This window comes from Oreochromis aureus, linkage group 11 (genome assembly GCF_013358895.1).
Source record: "Oreochromis aureus strain Israel breed Guangdong linkage group 11, ZZ_aureus, whole genome shotgun sequence".
NCBI classification, from domain to species: Eukaryota; Metazoa; Chordata; class Actinopteri; order Cichliformes; family Cichlidae; genus Oreochromis; species Oreochromis aureus.
This window is the reverse complement of record NC_052952.1, coordinates 31,028,864-31,049,717: the sequence shown is the minus strand read 5'-3', so window position 1 is coordinate 31,049,717 and position 20,854 is coordinate 31,028,864. Positions and strand designations below refer to the sequence as shown.

Genomic DNA, 20,854 nt, shown 5'->3' with positions numbered 1-20,854 from the left:
AAAGTAGAACTGCTGTGCATCAGTAACAGTCCTATACCAGCTATTGTGATACCATTAGGCGTGTGGTCATTATTTTCTTGTATCAGTGGTATGTTGACAATAAGGGTCTGTGTTTGCTATTTGTTGGAACTTACAATACTGTCTGAGAAAAAACACAAAACTTCAAAAGGAAGATAAGGGCTTGTGGAAAACAAATTCCTTTGCCTGAGCTACAAAGGTTCCAGGCTATCTCTGCTGCACTTTCAAGACTTTAAATTGCCCCTAAATGCGTCTAGAAGATTTTAGTACTGTGTTCTTGTGTTTTTACCAGAACTAAGGAAGATTTAAATACCATACATCAGGCCATCTGGTAGATTCGTGCAACATGTCTAGAAATGGGGGGCAATTGACACAAAATATACAACTCAGTATTGTGTGGCAATTGCTACATAAATATATAAAATATCAAACATATTACGTTGAAAACGGTTTAAATTGCATTTTCAGTACTGACAAAAATCAAAAAATAAGCCCTGACATAAAAGAGAAGTACTGGAGATTTTTCTTTTTAGTGTTATATTAATCTGTCCTGAGCGTGTGACGAGCATGAAAGAGAATCCCTGATCACTAGAACTTTGGACTAGTCTGGGCTCATACTCAGCTGTTAATAAAACCCATAAACTATATCCTTCTAATAGAATAATTTCAAAACCACAACTGGGAGCTACAGCTGAAGGAGTAATCAAATGGATGCCTCATCTCTGGACTGGATGTTTACTTGTTTTCTTATTTGCTTTCTTGGGCAAATTCAAGCTTTTAGTCATTTCAGTATACAGAATCAATTGCGGTTATATATCCTCCAAGCTCACGCCTAAGGAACGACTTTTCGAGTGACCAAAGTAAAGAAATGCACCACAATGAGACTGGAGATGACACCATTATTTCTCAGTTCCAATGAACAAAGCACACCACATGCACATTTTTTTTTTAAATCAATGGTGGGGAGGAGTGATTAGCAGTTCTTGATGACTATTTAATTACACTATAAAGCACAAACTTTCAGGTTGCATGGAAAACAAAAAATCTCAGTGTGAAAACTCGCATCTTCTCTAACTCTCAGCCTTTGGTTAATCATCCGAGTTCGCTGTAGGAATATTTATTCTCTTTTTTATTCACTTTTCATATCACTCCAGAGTGTATGATCTGGGCTGTGACAATCCGTGTGACGACTCAAAGCTGAAAGCCACTAAAATATTTAGGCCAATCACATGTTGAACTTATTTTCACCTACCTTATTTTGAAGCTAATATTTTAGTCTTTTTTTTTTTATATATACACAAGCTCTTGTCAGTAAGGCTGTTTTACAACCAATTTACACAGACATTAACAACATGATCAACCACAACCATAACAATGGGTAAGATTAATTTGTTAAATGTCTTTACTTACTAGTGGTTCAGTAAAAGGACACAAGGAGATGTTGTGCTGCTTCCTCAAGCAGAAACGAGCCAACTTCAAATATCAAATCCACCCTGATGGGGGAAATTCAAGTTTAAAGGGGTTTCCCATCAGTACAGCGGATCATGAGGTTTCATAGTGATGATGAGTGCCATGTTTCAGTCTTATTTGTGACCTTTCCTTTTCACTTGAGGAGATGAGAGACATTTAAATGGCATTGTCCCACTGCAGATACTCTATAAGGATGAACTTTTTAGTCATAATCAAGGTTTTGTGCATTATTCTGCTAGTCGTTCTATCAGATCAAATTCAGTTTATGGTAAACAAAGTCAGTGAAAACTTTCTGAAGTTTACAGTAATTGAAGGGCTCATTTTATCATCCCTTTGATTTTGTTTAATTGTTTATTCCAACTTTAGCATTGTTGCCATATTCTGGTTAGTGTTTACCAGAACATGGTTACTGAAAGGAATGATTAATTACTCTTCTGGCTGTGAAAATAAAGAAAATTGTTCAGCCTTTTAGGCGACTGTCAAGTACTTTGAACACCGCTAATTGAATGACTGATATAACTGTCAATGGCCACTGCAGTTGTGCAATTTTGAACAACTAATAAATCTATCAGAGGAACTAGGGAGTGTTGCCTCGTCCATCTTCTACCAAATGGCAAACAGACCACACTCCTGCCCTTTCCTCACTCAGCTGCCTATTAAAAGGGAAACATGTGGTCTAGTGTCTTGTTTCAGGGAAAGTGAAAACATACGCCCGCTGAGGTACACAGTTGAGCAGAGGAGTTGCGCATGTTGTGACAAAGAGTGGCTTTTCCCTTCCCTTGTACCACTTTCTCTCACTGCGAATCGCCACATGGGGTAAGGGTAAGTGGTTTGACCAGTCCCTGCAATCACTAGGCAAGGCCCCCTACCCTGATAGCCATTCGAGGAAATCAATCAGTATTCAGGTCATGAAACGGGGATGCCCCCCTTAACACACAACCTCTGACCCATGCAGGGTTCTACTCCGAGAGCGTGACAGGGATTTGTGCTGCCAGTGTCTGCTGCGTGTCCGACACTAACAAAGTCCTCGTGTTGAAGGGAGGACCGTGGCCTGACCCTGTCCACCTCTGACACAATAATTCCAGCTGAGGAGTTCAAGGTGGCCTGACCTGCAGCTGACCTAGTCTATGGAAACATGGATACAAGCTCTGGCTGAGCCTTTTCCTCCATCCCCTAGAGTTCCATGGAGAAACAAGGGGTATGCTCAGGTTTTGCGAGCAATACCGTAGCGTAAATCGCCACATTTATTCCTTCATATTTTACTTAATATCTGAACAGTTGGAAGGCCTTCTTTCTGTCATGGGAAGTACATGGGGGGCAGAATTAGCATAACGTAATTACACTGGGGAAAGATCCAGGCTCCAAGGAGCAAGACATAACCTGTAATTTACCATAGTGCTCCCTATGCAATTGACAGTCAGGCTATGATATTGGAGATAAATGTCGAAATTTAGGCTGTTAGCTTAACTGATGGTGCATTCAGTATGATAATAACCACGGTCTTGCACACAGTGAGCCTGATGAGCAGTCCTGCAATAGCTCTTCACCACTTTTCCTCCCCTCCATGGGGGTATTATCATGCTAATCTAAAAGACAAGAAAAAATACATTTCAGTGAACAATGATATATAATAATAGGAAGCAGGGATCTCTGAAACAGTGAGGAGACAAAAGAAGGTATTTTCACCCTGCTCCGCTAAGCAAAGGGCTGACAAATGGACACAGACATTATGCTGGCTGGTTAATTAAAAGAACATAGTCTAATTAAAAAGATCTTCCTTGTGAATAGACTGCCGTCTATGGAGTTACTGACCTCTGTCTCCTGCACATGTTAGGCATAGACCAGTCAGCAGCTCTCTTCTTTCACAGATTGAATTTTCAAATCAGAGGGGTTTTGACTGACGAGCGGCAAACACAGTAGTTCGCTGCAGGAAGTGCACTAGATCTCGGTTGGGGTGCTGGTACTTGATAAACGGCTTTGAATTGCTATTATATAGTCAATAAAACTTGCACATGACATTTGATTTAATTCCTTATCTTTCGTGCAGAACTTTTTCACAAAAAGGTCAATATATCGAGTTTTTCAGTTAGTACAAATTTGAAATGTGTTCAAAGACAGTTTGACATGCACGCAAGACTTTGCCTTAAAGTTATTCTGCTAAATAATTTTTTTTAATGACTTGAATTGTTAGAGACCAATGTTTCTGAAACATACAGTACTGTCTTTATGTTTTGCTTGAAAATTGGAAATAGATTGATTCACTGAAATGTGCAATGTGAGTTTGTACAATTCTAACAAGCTTGAAAGTGAAAATGTGGTAAGACCACCTTTATTCTTCAACACAGCAGGAACCCTTGTAGGGAAGCTTTTTTATCATTTCTTTAAGTAGTCTTCAGGAACAGTTCAGCCTTTTCTCCCCGTTTTCCTTAAGAATGGCTTTTTGACAGCCACACTTTCACTGATGTCATTTCTGATGCCAGTTCGGATGACGTGCATGTGTGTCATTATCTCTGGCATTTTTCATAGATTCAACTAAAGAAATAGGAACAAATTATGCATTTACGTCCCAGGCAGTAAAGTGCTACTAAAGTGCCTAAAGATACAATTTAAAAAGTTTTTTGCTAGGGGTAGACAACACTGGTTCATCCCTTGCGTTAGGTGCCTTTTCTATGCTTGATGATTCATAGGTCAGAGTCAAGTGCCTCTGAAAGATCTTTAGAAATTGAAGTGAACTACTTTTCAAGATCCTTCGGAAAAAAATTACAAAAAAGACATTTAAGGCAAAAATATTTTTAAAAAAAACCCAATAAAAACCATTATGGATGGCATAGCACTTTCCTTTCACATGAAGAAGTTGGTTGTTTTATCACAAAACAGACACCAAGCCGAATGTTTGCACTCTTTGACTGTGTCAATATATGTTAGACACCTAGCTGACACAGCACTTCACACTTCAACACCACTAAAGCTCCCGTTAGCAGTTATTGTATATCTTAACCTAGACACTGCAAACATTAACGGTAACCGTATAACTATTAGCAATTACCACTTTGGCACATCAGCCATCTGTTAAGTTATCATTAAGGTGGGGGATAGTACATATGCCCAAAAAAAAAAAAAAAAAAAAAATGATGACAGTAATGTTGGAACTAGAAAAGTAAATTTTGAGTCCTGCGTGTCTGTAAAGTCAGCAGGCAGTGTTAATTTAAAAGGATATCACAGTTATTTGCAAGCTTTCTGAAGCTGAGATAAGCCCACTAGCAACTAGACAAGAGTGGCACCCTACTTTACCAACTCTGATCAGCAACAAAATTCTGACAACAGAAACATAGCGCAGTCAGACAATCTGGTATCAAAGTCCTGCTGAGTATTTTCCTGGGTATTGGTATCAATTCTGAAATTCTACTATTGTCACAATCCCAGTAGAAAAGGTTTGTTACTTAGTAATCCAGGAGAAATATTGCCAACTAGGTGCCACTTTTAAACGTATTTAAATTCCATAGACAAAAACTATCCTGTGAGATCAAACCTTATTTTTCCAGAAGGATCTGACAGCTGCTGGTGGAGAGTTGCACTGTAAAAAGTTGACCCACATCAAACCTACTTGGGTCTAAATGACTAAAATCTTAAAACCAAACAAAAGAAAACTACGAGAATTTGAACAGCCCTTCCTCTTGATCTTGTCATATTGTGGAAACTTGGTATTTGAGCACTTCATGCCCCACAAACCAGTAAGAATCCGGGGTGCCTCAGACAGAGGGGAAGCCACACTGAATTAGGCACCGATATCACACTGTGAATTAGTGTTTTAGCACTGCAAACATAGCGACATAATTTTTATTTCATTTTTTTTTTAAAAGACGCCACGTATTTTATAGTTGAATGACGACAAATAGTGTTTGTTTAGTGAATGTGCAAAAAAATACAGCACAAGTGAAATACATTTAAGTGTCCATAATAAGTTAATGATTTGTAGCTCATAGAACTGTTCTTTCTTTTCCGTAAGGCTGCAAAATTGACACCTAGTAATGATAATTTTAACCAAGCTGTATAAACCTGCTTCATGGAGGCATAAACACTTGCACCATGTCTTTCTGTCCAAGTTATAAAACTGGGCTTGATTCTCCCGGCACCTGTAGCTACAGGCCAACACTAATGCAGACTGTCTGTGTTTAGCTGGAGGGCTACTGTCAGCCTCAGACATGGCCCTGAGAGTGAAAGTGTAGGTGTTGCCCCCCCCTCATTCCTTTCACCCAGCTGCATGTCATTGACTTGTGACATTAAAGCAAAAGTGTGGTCTGCTGGTTTGTTTATCCTCAGCTGGCTTTCATGCCATCAGTCACTAAAAACTACCCCTCAGGGAGAGACGATGGAAGCCAGGAGGAGAGAGAGGGAGGCAATGAAGACAGCTCAAACAAGGTTTCATTCGCTGGAAATTGGAAGTTGCTCATGTGGCTGAGTGGGTGTGTTTTGTTGTGTTTGTGTGTCTTGGTGGAAATAAGTTTACAGCCTCAGAGTAAATTAATGAACATGTTTTTAAAGCCCGGCGCAGTCATCCACATCACTGCGGGGCACACACACACATACACAGTTATGCCAAAATTATCATGTGCAATTACTCTAAGATTGTTTTCATGTTTGGGGAATCATAGTTTGACAAACAGAATTTTTTGACAAGCAACATGACCTTTTCCTTCACCAGTGGATATCCAAAATTCAATAACACAGCTGAAAATTGACATAATTGATGGTTATTTTATATTTTATTTATATATGCTCAAGTAACAAGATTCAACCTTTGTTTCCATTTGCTGTCTTACTTAGTCACTCACTATAACCCAATTATAAATGTGTCATGTATGTAAGATGCTTTTTTCCTCAGTAATGCAAAAAGAAGAAAGATGAACAGCTCACAATCTGAGATAACACATGAAGCATGATGCAAGAAATGTTAACTTGGTGCTCAAATGATTTTCTGCTTATTTGATTAGGGAATAGGCAGAAATTAAGTTGAATTTAATTTAATCTATTGCCAAATCAAAATAAAAGTAATTTCAGTGCATTTAGTAAGGTCAAGACCTTATAGAGATATAGAGCAAACTTAAATGTATTAATCCAATTATGTTATTCCTGTTTTGGGACATTTTAATTTGTTTTTCTCTGATTTGTGTCAGTAAATTCGATCTCTTGGCGTTTTTAGTCTATGCATCAATGCTTAACCATCAAGGGATTCATGGTGAATCTATGAAGAATTCTTCTTTTTTCCCCTGACCACAAGAATGCAAACTCATACTTGATCTCACAGCTGCAGTAGTGAGTCAACACATGGTTAATAAACTGGTACACACACTCTCCAAATGGAAAGAGTTCAGGGCACTTGAGAGGGGGAGGAGGTCTGTTTTACTCACCCTGGACCCCTGCCCGGTTTGGATTCATATGACACTAACTGAAACCCCCTGATAAACCCTCCCCCTCAAACACTGATATAAAAATAGCCTCAGTTTAATGGAAACAAGCCCGGAGTTCTGAGAAATGGATGAAAATGACCAAGCTAAGTGTAGGCGAGCAGACTTATCGCACATTGTCCAAGCCAAACATTCACTGCACATATGGTGACCACTAAAATATACACAAATAATAGCATGAGAGCGTCAGAGCAGATTAAAACAGCCAACATCCGGCCCCAAATGCTCACACAGGTAAAACATTTCATACTCACCCAGGAATTCACAGTTAAATCTTAAAAGAAAAAGCACTATAGATTCTAATTTTAACACATTACAGATTTAAGTACAAGGGTATGCACAGTGTTGTTTGCACAAAATCAGCCACAATTCCTATCTGCAAAGCGCAGGGTGCATGCATAAGAAATCGGATAAAGACCCCGAGGGAGGCCGAGAGTTGGGTAGCCAATCTCAGTTCCGGAAAATATCAATCTACCTTCCACCTAAATTTAGGGTTTGCAGAGTTTAACTTCTACTATCCATTTAAAGTAAGACCAGTACAGTAAGTGCATGTAGACTTGCCCAACCTTTCAAGGCATGGGGTCAAATGGTTTGGGCTATTTTTGGAAAGTTTGGAAATTAGATGCATTTATGATCCTCTTTCAAAGTATGACTGTCATATTACCATCCAGCTGTGAGAAGAGCCCATTTCATTTTTAAAAGATGTGAGATAACTCCCTGCAGAAAAAAATCAATTCTGTGACCACTTAAATGAATTAAATATGTGAATACCTGTCACCTGAGTGTGTGGAGAATAGAAACGAGAAACTACTACTGTTTGAAGGCATCAGCTGTGGATGAATAGGACAGGAGGGAAGGGAAAAAAAAAAAAAAAAACGTAGGTTTTTAATTTCCTGCTTCATTTCACGTTTCAGGGCCATAAAAATTCTCATTTCAAAAAAAACTGCAATAAGCAACAATGAGGCATGATCATAACTCAAAGTTACTTCAATAGCACCAACACACCAGACCCCTCCTCCCTCATGCAGTCAACCTAATTGCTTTAGTCGAGATCTGACAAGCCAGACAATTTCTGTGATACAGATTATCAAAAGAGAAACCTGAGAAAAATCAGATATTCAATCTCTCAGTCTCACTCTGCCAGAAACTCTTAACCCACATTGCTTTGCATCACCCAATTCGTTCCGCATATCTGCTCTACAGCCTTAGCGATGGCCATTTCAACATCAACACTTTGCACACTTCCTTCCAAGTCTTTCAGTGCAGCCCACTTCTGGTGGATTTCAATTATGTTTGGCAAACCTCTCAAATGTGAGAATTTGGCGGGGTTTTCTCCTTTTTCCCACTCTACACTTGATACATTTATGTGCATGCACAGTTGGAAGTACCAACTCATTTTATTATTATTTCCAAAAACTAATCAGTTGATTTATAGTATGAGAAATAAAATAAATACAGTGGCTTAAAGTGCAATATGACACTTACAGTTGCTTGTTTTATATGACCAGCTATTTTGCATTTGTGTTTGAAAAAACAAAAAAGAAGTAATAATGCCAGCAGCTCCAATATTGCTCTAAAACATTAGCAGACTGGTTTACTGACACAACATAAATTCCTTACACACGGTACTCACAATCTTTACAAAAATAAAGTCTCTCATCTTTGAAACGCACAAAGCAGGCATGCATCTGACTAAAACGTAACACTCTGTTTAAACAGCAGACTAATGAAGAGTCTAAAAACAACTGTATCAAAACAGACACGGGTGACAGCTGATTCTCAGGCATTGTTAGCCAGCTTAAATGAGGCCAGTCTTTTTTTCACCCATCCTATCTGGATCAGCCTTGTTTTCTCTGTTTCACCATTTCAGGAGTTGTGAGATTTTAATCTGTGCCACCAAAAGCTCTGTGTGTAATGATATCCAGCCAAACATGTAGGGACAAACTAGCCCTTTTTTATTAACATTTTTTATAATTTTTTTTTTTTTTTTTTTTTAAAGACCCAAATGTTTGTCTTGGATAGAGACGTGCTCCAATTCAAAGCAATACATGTCTGTAACAACTTATTCTGCGGAAAATAAGCTGTGCCTAATGTTCTTTTTGAAAGTGCAAACCAAAACAAAAAGCGCTCTGGTTATCTTGTAGGTCTTTGCCAGGGACAAAGATGGATGGTTACATTTCCTCCAGAAACAACAGCTGTTTGTTTGCAGGAAATAGGAGAGTAACTTGGCTGTTAGTAGAAGCTGTGATAGCCACTGTGGCTGAACAGGCAAAGAAAAAAAGCTCCACTAAAAGAAGCAAAAACTTCACAAATTGAAAACAGCATTACAGTCTTGCCCACACCACTTGATTGAGAGCCAATCTCTGAAAAGTGAGGCACACACAGAAAAAAAAAAAAAAAAAAAAAAAAAAGAGAAAGAAACAACAACCAGCAATGAAGATGAAAATGCTGAAGAAAACATGATACTGCACAACGGAGAAAATAGATAAACATTCTTGAGGACATGCACTATAAAAAGGTTCCAGGTTTAGTGGAAAGGCAATCAAAAATTATCAGAAATAAAAGAGAAAAATGCAAAGGAAAAAAATAAAGAACTTCATCATACTTAAACGCTGCCAACTAAAGGACTGATATAATCTTTTGTGCTTAACTGTCAAAACACAAGAACTCCAAACTGCACTGATGCAGTGCAGAACTGAAATAGATTAATTTTGCCTTAATTATCAACTTATCTCTTATTTTTTGCTTTACAAGCGAATAAAAAACAAAACTCAAAACAAAACCCAAATCAAGGATCTACCAGCCACTCCTGCTCTAGAAAAACAACAATCCAACACGAGGAAATGTTGCTGGTCTGCACACCAAACTAGCCAAACCACATTACTACAACTTCCACATTTATCTTGTGATGCACACAGCAATAAACCAAATTGCTGGAAAAGGAGCTGCTAAAACACATTTTTTACGAGTATTAAGAAACCCAAAACTCCTTTGGTTTATTCCATATCAAATCATTGCATTTTTAGAACAATTTCTGCTCAAAATTTCTGCCTGTAAAATGTATGGTTTAAAATTTAGATACATATAATTATAGTTTTACATAGCAAATACTACCCATATATAGCAAATACGTTTGTGTCTACCCATAACATGTTTCTTGACTAGCCACTATTCGAGTGTTTTGTTTTGTTTTTTAATGCATCTGTCCTGAATTATAGATCCTGCTTCAATGTTATGGCCAGAAAGGTCATTGAAAATTTCAGGTTTTTATCTTTAACAGTTTTGAAGATATTCCTGTTCAAACATTGATTCAGATTTCAAAGTGTGAAAAACATGCTGGAAGTGGGCTGACTTTCCCATTTCAGTGAATGTATATGGAGATGGTCGAGCTGACAATGATTAGAGAATGACCCCAGAATTTGATCCACCCGATACAACATCATTTGGAAAGTGTGGAGGAGTCATATCAATGTGATTATTTTCATGTGTGTGGGGAGCCAACAGGAAGTCAGCTGGCTGGTTTGGCCAGAGGCAGTCTCACTTACACACGCTCCCTGCAAGCTCAGCTCAGAAGGATGGCAATGTGCATGCTCTGTGAGCCCAGGTCTGCAGAAACACACAACTGGCTAATTCACAGAGGACACTCTGCACATGTGCCACTTTTATTGGAATAACAGAAAAGGCAGATGCTGCTGTTATACTTGTCTATTTTGAGATCCGTGTTTTCTAGTTCTTTGGTTATGGCCAAATTAAAGTTACACAAAGTTTATCTCCAAGAATTAAGATAAGATGGCCTTTATTAGTCCCACAGGTGGGAAATTTGTTGCATATCATCCTCCAACTGTGCCACCAAAATATTAAGAATATATGCAGAGCAGCTATCTAGAATTATTCAAACACTTAAAAAAAAAAAAATGTCATACACAACCAAATATGGCTTAATTAATTCACATTAGTAAAGCTTTTGTAACTGAATGCAGCAAGTGTGCAATATTTCTCTTTGCTACACAGTATTTGTAACATATCATGGCTGCGTTTCAGGTGATAAAATACATAGTTTGTTCCCTCCTTCAACACACTAATTTTAAAGTGTAGTTTTGTGTTGTTCTGTACTCTCTTTATTGAAGCCAGTTGTTTCTGCATAACTAATACAGGTTTTTGTTCTTTATTCGATCTTCTCCATATGCTACACCAGCTGCAATTTTTCCAGTGTTTCGGCCATTATGTGTGTGACATAGACTGGGCAGGCTCAATAAATTGCACTGCTAAAAACAGTTAGATGGGACAAAGGATCGGAATCGAGAAACAGTTCTCCACATTTTTCAATCCATTGGAATTGTATGCCTTTAAGCCTCTAAGCCTCTAAGCTCATCAATTCCTTTTATCAGAGCTGGCATGTTTTTTCTGAGAGTCACACATCGCAAAACAGCAACATTACAGTCACAGCGCAGAGTTTTTTGTACACTTGGGGCTTTTTATAGGCTTCTCCAATGTTTTTGTGCGGAGACAAAGATAAAAACAGAAAATGAAACACTGAAAGACAAGCTCAATAACAATACTGATATTAATAATCAGATATCCATCTGTCTACTTCAGTACTTTCAAATGCACTGAAGGACTAGGCAAGTAAAAGCCAACTGTAGTGCCTAATGTCTGATCATTTTTATTAACATACCAGCATGTTTAAGTACAGCACTGTGAAAAAGTCTTGACCTGCCCCCTTTTTTACATTATATTTTGCTTAAAAATTAGAAATAGGTGTAGTGCACTGAATAATATGCACACATAGGTGTATGACCATTTATTCTTCAACACACCCTGAACTCTCTTAAAGAAAGCTTGAGATGACTGTTGTTGTGATTTGGTGTTATATAAATAAAATTGAGTTGAATTAATTTGATTTGAATTTAATTGAATTAAAGGTTTCTTGTAATTTCTTTAAGTAGTCTTTAGGAAATTCAGATGCTGGCCGTCTTTAGTTACGTTCTCTGTCAAGATGATCCCATACTGCCTTAATGTACTACATTTATGATGTGACTCTTGGTAACTATTGGTAAATAGCTAAACAACTAATAAGGTCTCTGGTGTACAGTATATACCATTGAATGAAATTAATATTTAGTTTATAAAAACATAAAACATTCACTGTAGTTTCCAGTTTTACCAATACAAGCAATAAGGGCGCGAGACTGGGAAGTCATGGGGCAATTTGTTAAGCCTGACTGGCTAATCAATGATGCAGGAGGACTGCCCACATTATTAAGTAATTAAGAGATCATTTCAAGCAACAAACTGGGCCCTTCTGCCATTCCCCATCTGACCCAACTAAGAGTTCAAGAATCAATAGCTAGTATGTATGACCAGAGGCTACTTAAAGAGACACGTGTTTCCTCATATCAGTTGCTTCCTACAATTAAACACAGAGGCAAGAAATGGAATCAGAAACGTGGGGATTTTTGCTCTCTGTGGTGGTAAGAGAGCCTGTTGTGATGTCTGCATTATCTTAATCTTTGGGGAGCTCTGCTACTGACTGTTGTGGTTTTCAAAATAAACTGGATTCTGTGGATTGTGGGTCACACAGCTGAATGGGCGTTTTGGAGGATCTTTGTGCTTATTCATCAGCTAATAATTATACATATATATATACATATATATATATACATATATATATACATATATATATATACATATACATATATATATACATATATATATATATATATATATATATATATATATATATATATATATATATATATATATATATATATATATATATATATATATATATATATATATATATATATATATATATATATATATATATATATATACATATACATGTATATATATATATATATATATATATATATATATATATATATATATATATTTATTTATTTATTTATTAACTACTTCTTCACATAGAATATGCATGAAAAATGACAAGAATTCATTTTTGGATGATTCATTTTCTTTCCATTCAGGAGAAATCCTTTTCGTGGTGCATGCTGCTTCCAAGCTTCCCCGTAGGTAGCATGCACAGCCTCCTTGTTACACAAATCAAAGAGTGAGTGTGTCTGATATCTGAAGATAGGTATTCTGTCCTTCATCTAAAGGGCAACTGATATGGAGTGAGAGAGACAAAAAGCATGAAACTACAAGTATCATTACTCGACTTCAGCATTTTTAAAAAGACAAACCACACTGAAAACAGTGAAACCTCAGTGCATGACTTAATACAGAAAAGAAACAAAGGAGAATAAAGCTGAGGTCTGATTTTTGACAAAGACTCCTTTGTGATACACGAGACCCCCATTTACACTAAAAATATGAATTTGAGCTAATTTGCTGACATTGAGAGCCACAGGTTATATTTTCCACTCCAATTGCTGGACTGCATCCACCACGGTTCATGAAGTGTTACCAGACAGTCATCCTGTGTTCCTGCCGCACTGCATGTGGCTGTGGCGGGTTGGAAAACGGAGACCCAGTCCATGTTTGACAAGGGGTTAATGTTTCTGAGGAACAGCTTGACAAAACCTCAGGAAGACAGCCAGTCTGGATAGAAGCACCAAGGCCTGTCTCTTGTCCAGTTTGTGGTTTGCCGCCTCCCGCCATCTTTTTCTTCTTCCTTCACTTCTTCCCTCTAGCCTTTCACTGAACTCAAAGGTTTTCCTCCCAAAACTTACACACTCATCAGCTTAGCTATAATTTTCAGTTCTGCACTAACCACAGGACCACTTGCGGGATGAAGCTGCACGCCTGTTTTTGAAATCAAAAGTAATAATAAGCTGCTAAGGATTCACATCTAACAGTTAATGATTGGACCTGTCAGAGAAAAATTGTCAGTGCCGTATTCACCTTTACTTTCAACAAGCTGCGACAATCACAGGAAAACAGATGCAGCTGGCAGTATATATTATGTCTGTGCCACTGGCAATCTGTAAATGAACTTTAAAAACCACGCAGGCTGATAAACCTGGGAGATACAGTACACTGAATCAGCAAAATGATGAGCAACAACTTTACTTCAAGGCACAGTAAAGAAGCTCCTTCTGCTCAGTAAGAAAAGCAGCTAAAAACAACTTTAAAAAAAAAACAAAAAAAAAACAAAAAGCTACACTAGTCAGAATAATAACAAAGACCCACTGGCTATAATGCAAAAGGCACAAGGTAGGTTTGTATGATAATCTTAAACTGTGCATTTGTAACGCTTGATTCAACATGTTAATGCGATTTCTTACCAGCTATGGCCAAACCAGGCCAGACCTGGAGGCCAAGGCCTGGTGGTCCCAGCAGATAGCCTGGGCCAGCATGTGCTGTGTCAGCCCTGGATTATGGATGACAGGGAGCCTGTGGGGCTGACAGGTAATAATTCACTCCCCAGGGGTCCCACATCCTTCGCTGGACACAACGCAACCAAGCAGGAAAGAGCGGGGGGGAAGCAGCCTTGGACTTCACATCCTCATAACCCACCCTCTTCCCTTTTTCAACCATGCCCTTCAAGAAGCCAAGTTCTCATTGCCTCCACAGTTGCCACGGGTTACCAGCCATTATCAAAATGAAATATGAGGTGCCACAGACCGGTGACTCTCTCAGGTACAGGGCCAAACAAAGTCCCATATGTTGCGGATGAGAAGTGGCGATTAACTGTTGCTTCCTGAAGCACGGCACTGCACCCACCCTTCTTTAGACGTCAGCAGTTGCACAAGTGCTTAAAGTCTAAAGCACTTCAGACAATTTTGAACATGACGTCAAACAAAAATTATCCCAAAATATATTATCTATGCCCTCAAGTTCCACTGAGCTCGAAATAGGGCACAGCAATTTACCAACTTCAAATTTGCCTGAGGGTTTAATGTAAAGTGTCTTCATCAGTCCTGCTGAAGTTCATCTTTTTTTTTTTTTTCTTCTGACCAATCCAAAGTGCAGACTAACAGTGTGTGTGTGTGTGTGTGTGTGTGTATACATACGCCTATGTTCTGAGTACTTTATCTTGATGATGAAAATGGAAATAGGCTTGCTGAATGTCCCCCAAGGGCCACAGTCCTCAGCCCCTGGTTAGGAGCCTATTTCAACCATCATTACCCTGAGGACCATTAGGAAGATGCCATCTGCACACACAGGGCCCCTCCATCGGGGCTTCTTGTCACTTCAAACTAAAAGCAAGCAGCGGAATGGAAATTGGAAATAAAATTACACACTGCGCTAAATGCACCATTAACCATGCTAACTGAGCGACCGACCTATCGGGGCCTGAAAATGAGAGCTGGACGAAGAGCAAGCAATTTTCAGCAGTGACAGGGAAATGAACGCACTGCTGGTACTTTGCTCTCGCTCACATTCACAACTATAACTCACCCATCAGCAGAATGTGACTTTCCTAATGGTAAGAGAATGAAAAAAATAAAAAACAAAGAGTTGGTTCATTGCGACTGTGGGCGACAACCACAAATGAGGACTGAATGTAGATTTGTATGAACTGTGCACAGTACAGATGGGACCACAGACCACCACTGCTGCTGCTTAAGCATTGGATACGTTGCACAGAAGCATCCCACTAGTCCTGCACACCAGTAGCGGCACCTTTCCCCTGGTTAGCGCACCAGTTACATGTCAAATAAAATAACCTGAAACCACACTGCAATGTCCTCGCAGCAGCAAAGAGTGCCAAGTCATTGTACAACTAGGGTAGGAAACCGCAAGCCATTAGCGGCTTCATCATCCTATGATATCACTGCAGCAGCTGTGAGGAGTGGGGACAAGGCAAAAAAAAAAAAAACACAACCCAAAGAAGATCACAAGATCTAATCACACTTTCTGCTTAAACATCTGACTGCTTGAGGAAAACATCATGCAACAGCCAGAACAAAAAGGCACATGCTAGATGAGTAAGTGCTGGCTCTGCTGTTCAATCCAGGCAATGCAAGCCTTAAGCTGAACATGAATTTTTAAAATGCCTGGGAAACTTTTGCAAGGCTACAGATACAGCAAAGAGAAACGGCAGAAGCGGGCAGCCTTTGAGTTAAGCAAGAGGGCATGCAGTCTACAATATCACCTTGCAAGAGTCCAGGATCGAAAAGGCAGTGGTGTAGTCTGTCAGTGTTTATGCACAATAGAGATTTATTTATTGTTGAAATGTTCTTAGCCTCAACTGAAACTGAACACCCACTTAGGGAAATTAGAGGACTAATGCACAACAGGCTGAGACAAATCGTGGTCTCCCTTTGTGCAGAGGACGGTTTAAAAGCAGCCACGAGCATCTATTTCAACATAAACATTCACCAGCGACTACTAGGAAAGCAGGAGAAGAGAAGAAAAACACAGGTTTCTAATTTCTTTCTGCATCGTAGGCAACACTGAGGTCTAATACAGGCTCTCCCGTTGAAACCTGTTAGAACAATGAGCTCATCGTTTTCCCTCCGAGTTTGGCATTAAGACAAGCGTGATTTAAGAGGTAAAATCTGTGCAAAGTGAGAGGGAGATGTGCCGTTTCATAATAATCCAACTGCCACGTAATTGCTGCTTTTCTTTTCCAGAAACTCACACTGATTTTCCCCCCTCTATCTGATGGTGAAAAGGAAGCAAATTCTCCATTACGCACTAATCCCCCGCTTTTTTCCCTTTTTCTTTCTTTCTTTTTTTTCCCACAATCAGGTCCTTGATAAACAAGTTTGGGCTGCTTCCGCCAGAAAATAAATCAAAAATTCAATTAGTGTCTCGGGCGAGATGCCAGTCAGAGCTACGTGTTATCGGTTGCTTATTTGTGATAAGTTGCTGGGGACTCTTGCAGCAACAAGAGAGAAAACGTGTGTGTCAGGGTTTCATATGACCATGCATATAGTTTTCGCTGCCGACACAAACACATCTTCCAAACCCGTCCGTGATACACACATGAAAATAATGAAAAGAAAAAGAAAGAGAGCTACTGCAAAAAAAAAAAATAAAACTGGTGTAATGGTTGATGCCAGATTGTAATTTCTGTTATTCAGTTACCAGTGCAGAAAAAAGGGTGACTTCGAAACACAGCCGAGAAAAACAGAAAAGCAGCGGCTTCTCCGGACCATAAATGAAACTCCGAGAGAGTACAGGGACAGTTCAGGCTTATTAAAAGCGTCTGATATGTTGTTTTCAAGTGATTATCGTCGCTCTTCACGTGCCTAAATAAGCTCTCTTCTGTAGCAAACTTAAAGCATCTGTCTCGTAATGAGCAAAGTAAACACAGCTGCAACAGCATCGCCAAAGTCCTCAACTAGTAAACGAACCACTTACCTTCGTGCTTCCACCTTGAAAATACACACGTCGCAGTGTTTCTGAGATACTGTCGCAGAGAACAAGCTGTAAAGTCTCGTGGATAACGAAGGAAAAAAAGCGGGGTTGTTAGTTTTAGCTAGTAGTTTTTGAAATGGTTAGTATTCCCAGAGCGCCAGCGTAGCGAAAAGTCGCCCCTCACTGTTGTGACAGGACTGAAGCTGGTTAGACTGAAATCACAACACCTCGGCTGCAGCTCAGGCCACGCCCCCGTATTGCTGTTTGACAGGGGTTCAAACCAATCAACGAGTGAAGTTAGGATGAGGTTGCCTTCGATTGGCCAATGGAGCAGTTTTTTGTGCTACGCCCAGCCCCTGTAATGCTCACTTTTCTCCCAGATGTTGAATGCCTCAGCAGCAGGGTCCCCATACAGCTTAGCCAGCCAATCAGAGCGCGGGACACGGGGTTTAAACACAGATAATTTAACTTTATGGGAGGAGTTGAATCCATTTAAACCAATGTGAAAGTACTTTAGCCGCACTATTATCTTGCACATTAACCCGCACTATAGGGTATTATAAAATGTTTATTAGAGAGTTATTTTTCTTAATTCAGGTGTTATTATTTTACAGTTTATAATAAAGCATCTTATAACAGAAACAAAATTTAGTATAGTCATGCTATCGGATTCGACTAATCTCTGCTGTTTGTACAGAATATACATGTATGAGTGAATATTGTTAGTGTAAGAGCCGTTCATTACAGTAATTATCAGTAATGGATATTATACATGAAATGTTAGAAATATTAAATGTTAGAAAACAATGAAAATACTCTTCTGAGTGCCTTATAGAAGCTCTTTATAATGTTTCTTATTTTGCCCTGCTAACACTCTTAAACCTTAAGATATTCAGCTTAAATGGCTATAAAGTAGAGGATAAAGTCAATTGTAGATGCTGAAACTAACTAAAGGCTTTCAGATCATTTTGGTTTGTGTTCCACTATGTAGTATTTAGTTTACTGCAAATACTATAATTTCATACATAACACATTCATATTTCCATAGGTGATGCTACGCTATGAAACTTGTGCATGTACTGTCAGTGTCCTACTGAGAAAATAGCTGAGTATAATCTGAAGAAGGGAACAAAATGTATCCACAAAAGTTAATCAGCTGTGATGCTGATGTGCCATGCATTGCCAGAAACACTAATAAGACACCTGTGTAGAGACGGCAGCGCTGAGGAATTTGGTTTGACTGCGTGTTTGTTTGATGATAATCTAATAGATGGCCATGGACTCTGTGTCTCATTCATCTCTAGCCTTCATCTACTGCATTACCATTTCAGTCAGTCTTTCTTGTCAAAATGCTCATGAGTTATACACAGGACAATAGTTCAAGTGGCTTCTGTGCTATGATACTAACTGCTCTGGTAGTCGGATAAATGAGGGGCCCTTCTCTCAGGTCCTACTTGTTTATTAGATCTCTCTTTGGCCTCGAGCCGCAGAAAAAAAAATGGATGTACCTTGGGTTAGCTGTGACTCAACACCAGTAGATTTACTCCAGACATTTCTTTTGGCAGTGCGATGCTGCCTGTTGTGTTGAAGGGCTTTTGAGGAGAGGGAGAGGACACAAGCTCAGAGGGCCATGATTTACATGGATTTGGTAAATCTTTGGCAACTTTCACTTCACCACAACATTTGCAGTGGTTTTGGCAGTAGAGAGGCTTGACAGATTGGCAAACTGTTTTTCTTATTTTATTGTTTTCCTTAAATAAGCAGGTCAGTGGTTAGAGCCTTAATGTAAATAACTTTGTAGCCTAGGGATGTGGTGGTTTCTCAATAAAGACCATTTCATGTGTAGAGGACATGCAAGGCCACTCTGACAAAATAATTGCTGGGCTGACAATAACCATAGTTCAACATTTCAGGGTACGCATCTGTTTAATTTGATAATAATTATTTGATAATAATACATCTCTCACTCTGTCAATCCAACCGTTATTTTGCAATGACATTTTAAAATACGGGGCAGATCACTTTCTTTCTGTGACTCTCTGCATACAATGAGGATTGAACTCCTTGACTTTTTGCCTTCTTATCTCACGAAAACACACAGCAAATACAACAAAGGTGTTGAGAGATGTAAACACAGTAACTGGTAGGAAAAGGGGAGCAGTGGTGTCAGCTGTCATCATCGTCATCATTCAAACTGATGCTCATTTGTTTACATAGAAACAAGGATGTTGATAGACTAAACCGACACGTATGGCACAGCAGGCCTATGTCTTAATTATTTTTCTTGCTAAAATTTGTTCAATCCTACTCAAACAAATTTGGAAATGTGTTTGCGTGTTTAGATCAGATAAGTGGAATATATACAGTAATATACAACTGTTTTAGCTATTTAAAATGTTCAAAGTTTAATCTCACTATTTGGTTAGTTTTTAAGTTCATTCTGCACCATTTAGTGAGAATCATGAAGAATTATTTGTAAGAAGCACTGCAACAGATTGCATGGAGCCCCCACAGCCCCTATCACGGCCTCATCAAGTGATTTTGGGATTACAAAAAAAAAGACAGATGCGACTCAGAATAGATACCCAGATCAACTGAGGAAGGATCGCCAAGATTTTTGTAACAACCAACTTGAAAACTGTGCACAAGAATACCAACAAATTCATTCAGGAATTTTCTCCTTTTTGCGGGAGCTTTAGCCCTTTGTCCATCCTTGGTTTTCCAACATACAACAATAAAACACCTCAGTCGCTCTCATGACATGATGGTACCATCACACCATGATATGATCCTGTGATATTTGATATATCACAAGACAAAAAAATCTAGAACACATTGCAACAACTGTAAATGAAGAAGAAAAATAACAGAACAAAGACAGACATAATGAACTGTGTATAAATTTACTGCTTTTGTCAGCGTATACCGATCAGCCAAACATTATGGCTCCCTGCCTACTATTGTGTTAGTGCCTTTTATTGCTAAAACAGCCCTGACCTGTCGAGGCATGAACTCAAAGTTGCGAGGTGGAGCCTCTATGGATCAGAGTTGTTTGTCCAGTGTATCCCGCAGATGCTTGATTGGACTGAGAAATTGGAGAATTCCGAGGACAAAGTCATTGTTGTGATCCTCAAACCATTCCCGAACCACTTTTGTTTTGTGGCAGGGCACATTATCCTGCTGAAAGAGGCCCCAGCCAGGGAATACTGTTTCCATGAAAGGGCGTACATGGTCTGCAACAATGCTTATGTAGGTGGTGCATGTCAAAGTACAATCTACATGGATGCCAGGATCCAAGGTTTTTCAGCAGATTGTGGGTCACAGCATCGCGCAGCCTCTGCTGGTTTGCCTTCTTCCAATAGTGTATCCTGGTGCTTAATGTTAAGCAACACACACGAACATCCATGTGATGCAAAAGGAAACATGAATCATCAGATCTAGCTATGCAGCACCATATGCAATAAACTGTGATGCTTTGTGTATTCTGACACTTTTCTAACACAACCAGCATGAACTTTTTTGCACCTTTTGGATCAGATCACACGGGCCAGCCTTCGTTCCTCATGTGCATCATTGAGCCTTGGCTGTCGGCGATCCTGTGGTTGATAGATACTTTTGATAGATATTGA

At 39.0% G+C, this 20,854-nt stretch overlaps 1 protein-coding gene across 2 annotated transcripts in view; it reads right to left on the bottom strand.

Annotated features, from left to right (window-relative positions):
* sema6e (sema domain, transmembrane domain (TM), and cytoplasmic domain, (semaphorin) 6E) overlaps nt 1–17,454 on the bottom strand; it is a 149,736-nt gene extending 132,282 nt beyond the window's left edge. For both annotated transcript variants that reach the window (XM_031756705.2, XM_031756707.2), the window contains exon 1: nt 17,229–17,454. The gene's annotated coding sequence lies outside the window, so the exon portion shown is untranslated. The remainder of the gene's footprint in view (nt 1–17,228) is intronic.
* Nucleotides 17,455–20,854: the final 3,400 nt, after the last annotated feature.